Source organism: Dasypus novemcinctus, chromosome 28, assembly GCF_030445035.2.
Source record: "Dasypus novemcinctus isolate mDasNov1 chromosome 28, mDasNov1.1.hap2, whole genome shotgun sequence".
In the NCBI taxonomy this organism is placed as follows: domain Eukaryota; kingdom Metazoa; phylum Chordata; class Mammalia; order Cingulata; family Dasypodidae; genus Dasypus; species Dasypus novemcinctus.
This window is the reverse complement of record NC_080700.1, coordinates 11,492,459-11,505,936: the sequence shown is the minus strand read 5'-3', so window position 1 is coordinate 11,505,936 and position 13,478 is coordinate 11,492,459. Positions and strand designations below refer to the sequence as shown.

At 36.3% G+C, this 13,478-nt stretch overlaps 1 pseudogene; it reads right to left on the bottom strand.

The window, feature by feature from the left end:
* Positions 1-8,272: 8,272 nt before the first annotated feature.
* On the bottom strand, positions 8,273-9,176 carry LOC105746746 (vomeronasal type-1 receptor 4-like; annotated as a pseudogene).
* Positions 9,177-13,478: the final 4,302 nt, after the last annotated feature.

Genomic DNA, 13,478 nt, shown 5'->3' with positions numbered 1-13,478 from the left:
AAAAACTTCCTGGACACACACAAGCAGCCTACATTGACAAAAGGAGAAAGTGATATATTACTCAGCTGTAAGAAGGAATGCAGTGTTAACACACAGAATTACATGGTTGAATCTTGAAGACCTTGTATTAATTTCATTTGGTTATTTTGCTGGCTTCATTTTTTTAAAGATTTATTTTATTTCATTATTTATTCCTCTCCCCTTGTTATTTCTGTGCTTGGGGTTTGCTATCTCTGTCCATTTGCTGTGTGCTCTCTGTATCTGCTAGTCTGTTCTTTAGGAGGCACTGGAAAGTGATCATGGGACTTCTGATGTGGGAAAGAGGCATTCAATTACTTGAGCCACCTCAGTTACCTGGTTTGTTGTGTATCTCATTGTCTTTCCTCTGGGTCTCTTTGTTGCATCTTCTTTCTGCATCAGCTCACCACGCCTGCCTGTCATGCCAGTTTGCCTTCACCAGGAGGCCATAGAAACCAAACCTGGGACCTCGCATGTCATAGATGGAAGCTCAATTTCTTGAGGCAAATCTTCTTCCCTGCTGCCTTCATATTTGAAGAAGTTTTTGGATCACTGAGGAGTTACAAATGTGGCAGGGGAGGATCATTGGTGTAAGTTGTCAATGACAGGGAATGCATGGGAAGATGGTCACCTGGGGCATACTTATAAGGCATATGTATGTGTTCAAGTGTTCATGGAGCATTGTCATGGTGGGTGGAGATTCACATAGTAAGAATATTGATTTCTCACCCTGGGGAACTCTGCCACATTCTTTAATCGGACAGCAGGAATCCCATGAATCCAGGAGCAGTAACTATTGAAGAAGGATGGACCATTGACAGGCTCTTGATATTGATGACTCTACTTATGAACCTTTACTTTTGAAATTGAAAATATGCCTAGTGTTATTGGGTGTTTAAGAGCTAACTCCTGAGATCCTCCTTGTTGCTCAAATATGGCCTCTCTATAAGCCAAACACAGCATATAAATGCATAACATTTCCCCTGATGTGGGACATGACTTCTGGGGATGAGCCTCCCTGTCTCCTGCAAGCTCCATGATGTTAACACAAAGGGACTCAGGTATATGCTGCACAAATAATAGATTTGTGCCACACGTGAGGAAGCCTGGGCATAAGAATCCCCTAAATTTTAACTCTATTACTATCAAGTTTGCAATAGTTTTTCCTCAGCAGAAGGATTTACCTATATTACAGTCATCAGGTAATTATAATGACATTTGCCCCAGAGATATAAATTAATACCCTCTTGAAGGCTGTCTTGCAGTACAAGATCTTTAAGAGGTTGTTGATGTAGGAGGAGTAGGGTGAGGGGGGTGGGGGGTATATGGGGACCTCTTATATTTTTTGAATGTAACAGAAAAGGAAGAAAGAAAGAAAGAAAGAAAGAAAGAAAGAAAGAAAGAAAGAAAGAAAGAAAGAAAGAAAGAAAGAAAGAAAGAAAGAAAGAAAGAAAGAAAGAAAGAAAGAAAGAAAGAAAGAAAAAGAAAGAAAGAAAGAAAGAAAGAAAGAAAGAAAGAAAGAAAGAAAGAAAGAAAGAAAGAAAGAAAGAAAGAAAGAAAGAAAGAAAGAAAGAAAGAAAGAAAGAAAGAAAGAAAGAAAGAAATTTATACTGGAATAAAGCTGATACAGAATGTTAAAAATTTGAGGTACCCACTGAGAAATATATCCCAATAGGGACATTTTTCACTTTAAAAGATGGGAAAAATCAATCTTATGACCAAAACTTTTTGAAGATTTTTTTCTTTAAGTCCCACCTTTCTGGTGTGGCAAAATGGGATTGCTAAAAATTAAGATGATAGGTAGAAATATTAAGAATAAACAGTTCCAAGGATGGGGAGATGTTTATATGACAAAATGGCAAGTGAGAGCAAATGAAATCAAATTATGATTCACTTTCAGAATACACTGAGTTTTTAGTTGTTTTTGGAAAAACATCAATCCATACTCCTACCGCATAAAAAATCAATTATTGATGAATGGCTGATTGAAATTTTAAAAACTAATAATGAAATATTTATTAGAAAAGAAAGGAGAATATTTTTGTGGTCTTAGAACAGGAAAATATTTACAGAGGAACAAATAAATTAGAGGGGTAGAGGCAAATTAGATTGTAGTGGAATTAAGAGCTAATCAGAGAGAGAGAAAGAGATGTGGGGACAGGGAAGTTAAGCACTTGTTTTCAGAAGTCATAAAGAATGTTTACAAACCAATAAGAGAATGACAGACAATTCAATCAAGAAAAAATGAACAGGGAAACGGGCTTGGCCCAGTGGTTAGGGCGTCCGTCTACCACATGGGAGGTACACGGTTCAAACCCCGGGCCTCCTTGACCCATTTGGAGCTGGCCCATGTGCAGTGCTGATGCGCGCAAGGAGTGCCCTGCCATGCAGGGGTGTCCCCTGCATAGGGGAGCCACATGCCCAAGGAGTACGCCCTTAAGGAAAGCCGCCCAGCACGAAAGAAAGTGCAGCCTTCCCAGGAATGGTGCCGCCCACACTTCCCGTGCCACTGACGACAACAGAAGCAGACAAAAAAACAAGACGCAGCAAATAGACACAGAGAACAGACAACCGGGGGGGGGGGGGGGGGGATTAAATAAATAAATAAATCTTTAAAAAAAAAATGAACAGAGTAAATGAACTGGGGCTTCCCAAAAAGAGTCAGAAAATGGCTGATAAACATGTGAAAACATGTTCAACTCCTTTAGTAAACCATTAACTCATAGCATGATACAACAACCAGGAGGCTAAAATGAAAATGAAAAAAAAAATCATATATGAGCAATGATGTGGTTAAATAAGAAATATCATACACTGATGGTTGGTGTGAAAAGTCTTTCAAAATTATAGTAAAACAGTTTGGCAGCATCATCTATGTTGGAAAGGATGTAAACATGACGAATAATTTCAGAAATACACATATATGCAACAAAAATTCATACATTTCACCAAAACACAAATTCTGCCATTTGAATACCTACACTACTGATCATAGCTCCATAGTGAAAATTACCCACATGCACATAAACAATGGAATTATTATATTAAATATTTGATAATGACACAATGGAATCTTATACAACAATGCTAATGAATGATCCACAATAACTTGTAACTGTACAGATCAAGACACAAACAACATATGAAATGGAAACTCAACATACCAAGGTTTTATTGCTAAATGATTCCATTTAAATAAAGCAAAACACAGAAGGAACTGTTCAATGGTAATAGCGGTCAGACTACTGTTACCAATGTGGATAGTGGCATGGAGGAAACATAAAAGGATACTACAGCATATCAATATTCTGACTTTTGAGTGGCGTGACAGTTTGCAAGTATTTCTATGAATTCCAGAAAGAGAAATATTATGTTTGTAAACGATTCTATTTTTCTGGGTGTGTTACCCTTTGATTATATTAGATTCATTTGAGGGACCCTTAATTAATATACCTTTTAAGAGTAGGTTTTTGATTCTACCATGTGAGAAAAACTTGACTCAAGTTGAGACCCTGACTCCTGGCGAGCTGATATAAATTGACACTCAAGAAGAAACATTGCGAAGAGAGAGAGCTCTGTCAAAGTTATCCTGGGGCCACGGGAGAGAGGAGCCATTCGCCTGATAATTTGCAGCTGACCTTGGGAAGAGACCCATACAGCTGAGACTGATACAGAAAGCCCAGAAATAAATGAGCTCTATGTTGAGAGAGAGAGGAAGCCCTGAGAGACAGGCTTTATGCCAGCCCGCAGCTGAGAGAGAGGAAGTCCAGAGGGGAAGACTGGACTCTCGGAGAGATCAGTGACCAGCTTGCTTCAACACTTGGCAACTGACTTTGGTGGGAAAGCAACCTTGAGTTGAACTTTTTAGGGCCTTGTGACAGTAAGCTTTTACCCCAAATAAATACCTTTTCTAAAAACCAAAAGATTTCTAGTATTTTGCATTGACACTCCATTGGCAAACTAATATAATTGGTTTGCTCAAATTTTGGAAGTTCATCGAGTTCTCCATGTAACATCAGTACATACATCTTATATATAGTCTTAAATACATATAAGCAATGTAAAAAGTTGGTAGAAGGTAACTACAGATGCAACTTAGAGATTTTGTGGGTTTGATTCCAGACCACCACAATAAAATTAATACCACAGTTCAGTGATCAAATAAAATTTTTGGTTAACCAGGGATTATAAACTATATTTATTCTGTACTATAGTCTATGAAGAGTGCAATAGAGGCTTATGTCTAAAAAAATGTACATAGGTTAATTTAAAAACTCTTTATTGCTAAAACAAATGCTCACCATCTTCTGATCCTTCAACAAGTCATAATCATTTTCCTGGTAGGAGGTCTTTCCTATATGTAAATGGCTGCTGAATGATGACAGTGGAGTTGCTGAAGTTTGGATTGGCTGTAACAGTTTATTAAAATAAGACAACTGGACAGAGAGCAGACAACTGGGGGGGGGAGGAGAGAGAAATAAATGAAAAATAAATCTTAAAAAAAAAAAGACAATTACTTTTGCCACATTGATTGACATTTTCACAACAGATTTTTCTGTAATATCCATGCTGTTTGATAGCATTTTACATCCAGTAGACATTATTTCAAAATTGGAATCAATCCTTTCAAACCCTGTTGCTAATTTATCAGTGAAGTTGGTATAATCTTCTAAATCTCTTGTTGTCATTTCAGTAATGTTCACAGCATCTTCATCAGAAAATAATTCCATCTCAAGAAACCTCTTTCTTTCCTCACACATAAAAAGCAACTCCTTATCCATTCAAGTTTTAATATGAGATTGCAACAATTCAGATACATCTTCAGATTGCATGTTTAACTCTAGTAATCTTACTATTTCCTCATCTGCTGTGACATCCTTCCCTAATATCTTCAATACCTCAAAGTCATCCATGAGGGTTGGATGACTTTTGATGTTGTTATTTTGATCTCCTCCCATGAACAATGTTTGTTCTTTGTGGCATCCAAAATAAGTAATCCTTTCCAGAAAGTTTTCAGTTACTTTCCCATGATCCATATGAGGAATCTGTTTATGGCAGTTATGGCTTACAAAATCTATTTCTTCAATAATAACACTTGAATTCAAAATGAACTCCTTGATACATGCACTGCAAATGGATGTTGTGGCAAAGTCATGAATTTCATTGCAGATGCTCATTAGTGTTCTTGGGTGAGCAGGTGTGTAGTCAATGAGGAGTGATATTTAGAATGGATTTTTTTATTCTGAGCAGTGGGTCTCAATAATGGGCTTAAAATATTCAGTAAATCATGTTATAAACAGATTTGCTGTCAGCCAGCCTTTGTTATTCCATTTATAGAGCACAGGTAGAGTAGTTTTAGCATAATTCTTAAGGGTCCTAAGATTTTCAGTGTGGTAAATGAGCACTGGCTTCAACTTAAAGTCAGCAGCTGTATTTTCACCTAATATTAGAGTCAGCCTGTGCTTTCAAGCTTTAAGTCAAATCAAGTTGGCTTCTCTTCTTCAGCTATGAAAGTCCTACATGGAAATTGCTTCCAATAGAAGGTTGTTTCCTCTACATAAAAAATCCTTCAATCTGCACTTAGCAACATATTCTGGATAACGTGCTGCAGCATTTATTTCAGCACTGCTGCTTCACATTGCACTTTTTTGTTTTGGAAGTGTCTTATTTCCTTAGATCTCATGCAGTGACCTATGCTACCTTAAGTTTTTCTTTTTTCAGCTTCTGTGTTCCTTTCAGCCTCCATAGAATTACAGAGAGCTGGTCCTTGCTCCAGATTAGACTTTGGCTTCAATGGAATGTTGTGGTTGGTTTGATCACTACAATTTTCTTTTTATCAGCAATATGGGTTTTATGTTTTCTTATCATTTGGGTGCCTGTTGGAATAGTACTTTTAATTTCCTTCAAGAACTTTTCCTTTACTTTCACCACTTGGCTAACTTGGCACAAGAGGCCAAACTTTTGGCCTATCTCAGCTTTCAACATGTCTTCCTCATTAAGCTTAATACTTTCAAGGTTTGATTTAAAGTAAGAGATGTGCAACTCTTCATTTGACCACATAGAGGCCATTACAGGGTTACTAATTGGCCCAATTTCAATTTAGTTGTATTGGGGAACAACTGTCCAGTGGAGCAGTCAGGTCATGCATTTATAAATTTGCCATCTTATGTGATCATGTTGTTTCCCAAAATAATTACAACAGTAGTGCCAAAAAACACAGATATCCTATCATACATAATAATAAAGTAAATATATGAAATATTAGTATAATTAGCAAAATATGACACAGAGACTGAAACAAGTACATGCTTTTCGAAAAATGGTGCTGATGGACTAGCCCAAAGCAGAGTTGCCGCTAACCTATTTGTAAAAAAAATGCAATATCTGCAAAATGCAATGAGGCAAAGTACAATAAACCAAATTTAATGTAGATTAGAGTGCCATTGTCTTTATATTTTCAGTAAAGCAGTTGAGCATATTGCATAACTTTACCCTGTGATTAATTTTTAAAATATGCTTTAATGTCTAGGTTATAAACTAAGAGATACGGAGTGAATATACAACTTCCAAAGAAAAGAGGAAATATGCAGAATTTAAAAAACAAATAAATAGAAGATACAAAAAATAAAAACTAAGTGTGATGTAATGAAGATCATGCACCGAATTGGTATATACAATCCCAAATATATGCATCATTATATTGATCATAATTATATTATTGCTATTAACATCAAACAATGCATATATTAAGTTTGATATTTTTAAAGAGATATTACTAATACATAATTAAAGTAGAAAGTTTTTACCTCATTTTCATTATATTTCATGTCATCATATCATTTTAATCAATTAAACAAGTAGCGTAACAGAAAATGAGAAAAGTTGAAAACAGTTTCTCATTAGTTCAGTTAATTAACTATTTCAGTATATATACATGCACATAGTTATAATTTTAACAAAGTAACAAGCCTGGTGCTATAAATCATCAGCTTAAATATACTTCACAGTTAAACAAAATTTGTTGTTATTTTAATTCCTCCATTTATACTTTTTCAAAATTACTGCATATCAAACATAGTCTAGTTTTATATATATACAAATACATATGTACATGGAAATGTTAACATATGTATATATGTAAATATAAATAATTATGTGTCTTGTGGGGGCTAAAATGTGTTTCTCTATATTTTGGCATAATATTCAATGTACATTCATTAGGACAAACTGATGCTGCCGTTTAAAATTTTATGAATTTACTACTTTACATTTGCTTTATAATGTAAATATATAGAAAGGTATAAGAAAATGTTTCTTAAAGTTGAGGAAAAATCATTAGGATACTTCAGAATCCAATAAGTTATTAACTCCACATTACGAACAAAAAATGGATACATGCTTTTCTTCTTTCAAATGGCTATTCCTTTACTGCTCCAAGGTTAATGAAAGTCTCAACTAAAATCTTATGCCCTTAACTTAAAGAAATGAGGGTGCTCTCCCCAAAATTTACTTGACAAAATTCCCACTAGGAATGTTCACATACCAAAAACAAACAAACAAACAAAAACACCACACACACACACAAATTTCCATCTACTGTACAAAAATCCATTAAATTTTCTACCAGTTAATTAGATTTTTTCATATTCTCAAACACATCTCTAAAAACAGCAAAAATATCTTTTTCACATTCTTGTTTGATCTACCTCAGTTCTGTGTGGACATTTCTACACTATAATGTTTTAAATATACCAATCTCTCTTTTTAGCAGCATATTTCAAATGACTACCATCTCTCTAAGTACATAAAATTTAAAAATCATACCTTGTCCCCAATGATTCTACTCTCTGATTCTGAATCTGTATTCAGTTTTCCCAACATGCTACTTCATTATTCCATGGGGATGTTTACTTTTAAGTATTTTGAATCACCACCCACCCCACACACAATCTCTTCCTTTATTATGTAACTTTTGCAACAATTTCATGTGTAGTGAATTTTTGGAAAAATATACTATATCAGGTAAAAACTTACATACTCCAAGATGTCCTTAAATAGAAATTGCATAATATTTCATTTTCAACTGTTATCATTTACTGTTTATTCTTGTGGCAAGTGCAGCTTTCCCTGCACTTGAAGTGTGACTTTTCATAATAGTTCTTATGATAGACTAGAAGATGTGTAAATCGTAACTGAACATTGTACAGAAACATACTCTTACATATTTCTGATAAGATGGGGAATTCTGCATGCCTTACTTGATAGAGTGGAGCCTGAAAAAACTGGGGTCATGAAACATGAGAATAAATGGGCTGAGAGCTGGGAAACATGAAGTAAAAAGTGCAGAGGTGTTCAACAGCCACCAACTAGGATTATTTAAAAGAGCGATACAAACATGAAATATGGAGGAGAGGGTATAAAAAGTTACAAAAGTGCTCACCAGTACAAGGATGGTGTGGGTAGCTCTGGACTCAGGGGAGGATCTGGGGGAGACATTTTTCCTATGAATATATTGGACCCTCTACTTGTGCCTGTACAAGATGTAAACCATGGAGCCATTGGCCCAGAGCATGAGCCCCAGACATAAAGCATCAGGGACTGATAACAACACTGCATAGAGTGAGTCTGAGATTTTGTCATGACGTACAGAAGTACAATATCCAAAATTTTTTTTTGTTTGTGGTGTTTTTGGTGCTCTGACTGCCTGTCATATATATAACAAAAATAATATTTACCAGCATGTAGACAATCCAGCACAGGAAAAGGGAAAAGCCAATATACTTTGAGGATTTTAATTTCAACTCTGCCCACCTGGCATTCCTGGGACTGATCATGATGGCCTGGAAGATACTCAAGAGAGAGGTGGTTCCTATGGACACCCCCCTGCCCACTCTGTGAAGATAGAAAACAACTTTGCCTATAAAATCATGGAACAAATATTTCAAACCAAATGCTGCCATTGATTGTGGTATTCCTTTACAGAGAAGGATCAATGAGTTGGCTACTATCAGGTGCTTGATAATCAAATCTATGGACCTTAATCTGCACCCAGTGAAGGAAAGGAAGATATAATGGTAAAAAAAAGAGAAATTCCCCGGCATTCCAAATATGGTTTGTAATAAGACTATCCCTCCCATCGCCAAATCCCTGGAGGTCATTCTATTTATTTCAGAACCAGAAAATACTGCAGTGGGAACATAATGCATGGGCTAAATTTATCATGTCAATTAAAAAGAAGATTCTTCACCTACCATTAGATTGCACTTAAAGACATATTAGTTTTTCTTTCATTAAGAGATTTCTAAGCATTGAATAAATAGTCATTAAAGAGAAATTACTATGTATGCACCATTGCTATCAAGTCTACATATAGTAACTTCTTTTTTCTTCACAAATCCATGATGAAGACACTGATATTTTAATCATAAAGTTGAGGATAATTTAGGTACAAAGAAGTTAAATGATTTGTCAAAATTTACACCTTAGGTAGCTTTAACAACACATGCTATACTAAGGAAGATACCTAGCTATATTATTCAAATAATCTCTCTATATTTGGTTCTCATCTGCTGTCATTTCATTTTAAATTGATTTCTTTTTATTTTAAAGTTTTCCAGGTAGGTGTAAAAGTTATTACATAGCCCAATATCAAATATGAATAATCATTTTGATCACAGTAAATTGTAGATGCCCTGATTGCAGCATATTACTACATAAACCTATCCTATGACAAGAAGGATTTAGTAAATGCAAGATAAATTCTGTATTAGGATGGCAACAGAAAGATAACTTTGTCTTTATAATGGGAATAAATTTATAATGACATCGCTCACTGGATGTATTTAGCAACATTAGGCCATGCTCTAAAATGAGGGACATGAGATACTAAAGCATGATGAAATACAAGGAATTGAAATGAAATCATTACTAATTTTGAATCATATTTACCTATTAATATCTAAATTAAGTTTGCAATAAGATGAGATTTGTGAAAGATATTAAAGTATAGGATGTATGAGAAATAGTGTCTGTAAACTGTGAAATCTTTTGTACTGTTTAAATAGAAATACTAAAACCTATGTCTGATAATATGTTTTTAAACCAAAGAAAATACAGAAAGATACATTTGAGCCTGACAGACTCTTTCTGAAAGGCATACTAATAGAGTTGCATTGTCCTTAATTATTCATTCCCTAACATCAAGGGGCAAAACAGTCTCACCATAATCAACAGACCACAGTTGTTTTCAGTAACGTCACATTTACTGTCTCCATGAAGCAATTCATAACCCCTGACTTAGAGAAAACATTTCTTTTCCATCAGCTGCTGTTCAGATACACAATTTCTGCACAGGATTGGATGATTCCTGTTGATAAGTTCTGCTCATTATTACAAACATGGATGTATTACATGCACACCTATATTAATCCTGAGCATTTTCTCTATGATTCCTGTAAAGTGGACTGACTAAACAGCAGATTAATTTCAGAACTGCAGTCCTTAATCATCCTAAAAATCAGAGATTTCATTATCACTTGGACTAAACACTAACAATTACCATCAATAAGGAATTAACCAGATTACACTAGGAAATACCAAGGATTGGTATTGGATCTAGGACCCGCATTTTTCTTTACTTGCTTTGCTTATACCTCAGAAATTATTCTTCTCATCTGTGTATTTTTTTATTCTGGAACAGTTTCAAACCCTGAAGAACTCATTTTTATAATATTATCACTTTCCCTGACTATCGATAGGCCTCTTTCTCTTATGATTTTGCATTTCCCATTGATATAGGAAATACTTACCCAACTTCTCACTCTCAATACGCTGGTCCCAGCGAGTTGGTTATAATTGCAAATATGTGTGTGGTAGAGGGGAAATAAGATCCTGAAATAGGGTTTTGTGATTTTGTGACCTCACCTCCCTGCAGAACAGTTATAATATTACTTGTATTGTGAGAGTGCAGTCATGGGGAGCTAAGAATCTTTCTGAAAAATATTTTTGCAGTTGCTAATTACCAAAAACAATTACAAGTTTCTAATCAGGATCTCATAAGAGACAACTGGAGTGTTTGCACAAGGCTCTTTCTTTCCCATAATCTCTGGAGGCAAAGAGGGATGCAAAGAAAATGTTCATGTCTGAGTCATGAGGGACAGGCATCAAGTCACTTTATTCTCTGCTTCCTTAGAAGCTTTTATACTACAAAGTGAGTTCTTTCCTAATCGTCATACCATTTAGGCTAACACCTTTTAATTTATGAGCATATATGGATTCAGACAATATAACTGAGAAGGATTTTCAAAGAGCTATGAGAAAAGGAAAACATGCTTCTAATAATTTACTTTTAGAAATCAGTAGATCATTTGCACAAATCAATGTCTATCAACATGGAATTTTTTGAGAAAACATATTTTTGTAATATTGTCCCACACTAGTAATAAGTAATTAGAACAACATCGAGAGAAAAAGAGAAAAGTTTATATAAGTTTCCCTCAAAAATAAAACAACCAGGGTCAGGTTTTTAAAAGGCAGATCTCCCATTCTCTTAACAGATAAGTCAAAGCTACTTACTCAATTTCTATTATTTTTTGCAAAATTTTCAGTTATAAGAATTCATTGATTTTGTCATTAGTGAAGAAACCTAATATACAATTGTACCAACCAACTGTTCATTTTCACCAAAAACTATTTGATCCTGGCCACTATTCAATCCCTCTGCCTCATTTTACAGGTCAGGAATTATAAACTGATGCACAACCCATACATTACAAACATGCACAAACACAAATTTATACTTTTCACACAGATGCAGACACACATACATTGTCACTCATAATCCCAAAACCCATATACTTAATTAAACATCTTTTTTATTTTTTAGCAAACTTTTTGTCTTTATTTTTACATAAATAGATCACACAAAATGTTACATTAAAAACCATAAGAGGTTCCCATATACCCCACACCCTGCCCTGCTCCACCCACATCAACATCCCGTTTCATCATAAGGTCACATTCACTGCATTTGGTGAATATACCCTGGAGCACTGCCACACTGCATGGACCGTACTTTACATTGTAGTTCACCCTCTCCCCAGTCCATTCAGTGGGTTATGGCAGGAAATACTTTGTCCTGCCTCTTCCCTGCAATATCATTCAGGACAACTCCAAGTCCTCAAATGCCCCATATGACACCTCTTCCTTCCTCTGCCTGCCCTCAGCAACTGTCATTGCCACCATCTCACCATCAAGGATACAATTTCTTCCATTGCCAGTCACAACAGTTCTACAGTAGAATACCAGCAAGTTCAATTCAATCCATATTATATTCCTCCATCCTGTGGAGCCTAGGATGGTGATGTCCACTCCACCTCTAAATCAAGAGGGGCTTAGATCTCACATGGCTGATGGAGGTGATTCTCCTTCTTGCAGTTGTAGACACTCTTGGTTCCCTGGTGTGGAGGTTAACCATTCTCATCTCCTCATCAGCTGACCTGAGTACACCCAATGAACCAGAGAGTAGGTGTTGCAGCTGTGCTGAGGCTAAGGCCCTGCTGGCACATAGACAGTCCAGAGACAAGTCTCCTGATAATAAACAAACCCCAGCACCTACCACAGGTTCAGTAAAGTGACAGAAGAGGCCTGTGTAGAGAGGACACATCTGAGTTCAACTCCATCACAGTCAGGGGCACAAATTCCAAAGTAGGGACCACTGGCAAGACAATGAATTCTGGAGCAATCTGCAAAGACTGTAGAACCTGTGCATCTTCATAGCCCTCAGGAACATCAGTACCTGGGGTTTTATCTACTTGGGCTGTCTCTGGGATCCTGCTGAGACTTGCATGAGCTCCTAACCCATTTTGAGGTCTCAGCCTTATAAACTCATTTGTCTTTACCATTTCCCCCTTTTTTTTCAAGGTCCTTTCCTAGTGGCATCACTGGCTGGTGATGGTAATAATCCCTCAGCACCAGGGAGTTTCATCCCCAGGAATCATGTCCCATGCTGGGGGGAAGGTAATGTATTTACATGCTGAATGTGACTCAGAGAGTGGCCACATTTGAGCAACATGGAGACTCTTGGGAGGTAACTCTTAGACACCCTGCAGCTCTAGGCATAGTTGAAATTTCACTCACACAGGCACATAAGCACAATCATCAGGATCAATGGCCCATCATTGGATCATCCTTCTTCACTGGTCTTTGCCCTTGGGCTTGGGGGATTGTTGCTATTCCACTGGGGAAAGCAACAGAGCTCCCCAGATGGGAACTCAGCACTCCTTCAGTTGTCATGTGTAACTCTGTCCACTATGACAATACCCAATGAACAACTGAACATATCTATATACCCTATATGCACACCCTTAAGAACTCCCACCCATATATCCCCCATCAATGACATCCCACATCAGTGCTCCTCCCCTGCTATAGTTGAACCCATCTGTGATCAAAAACATCTT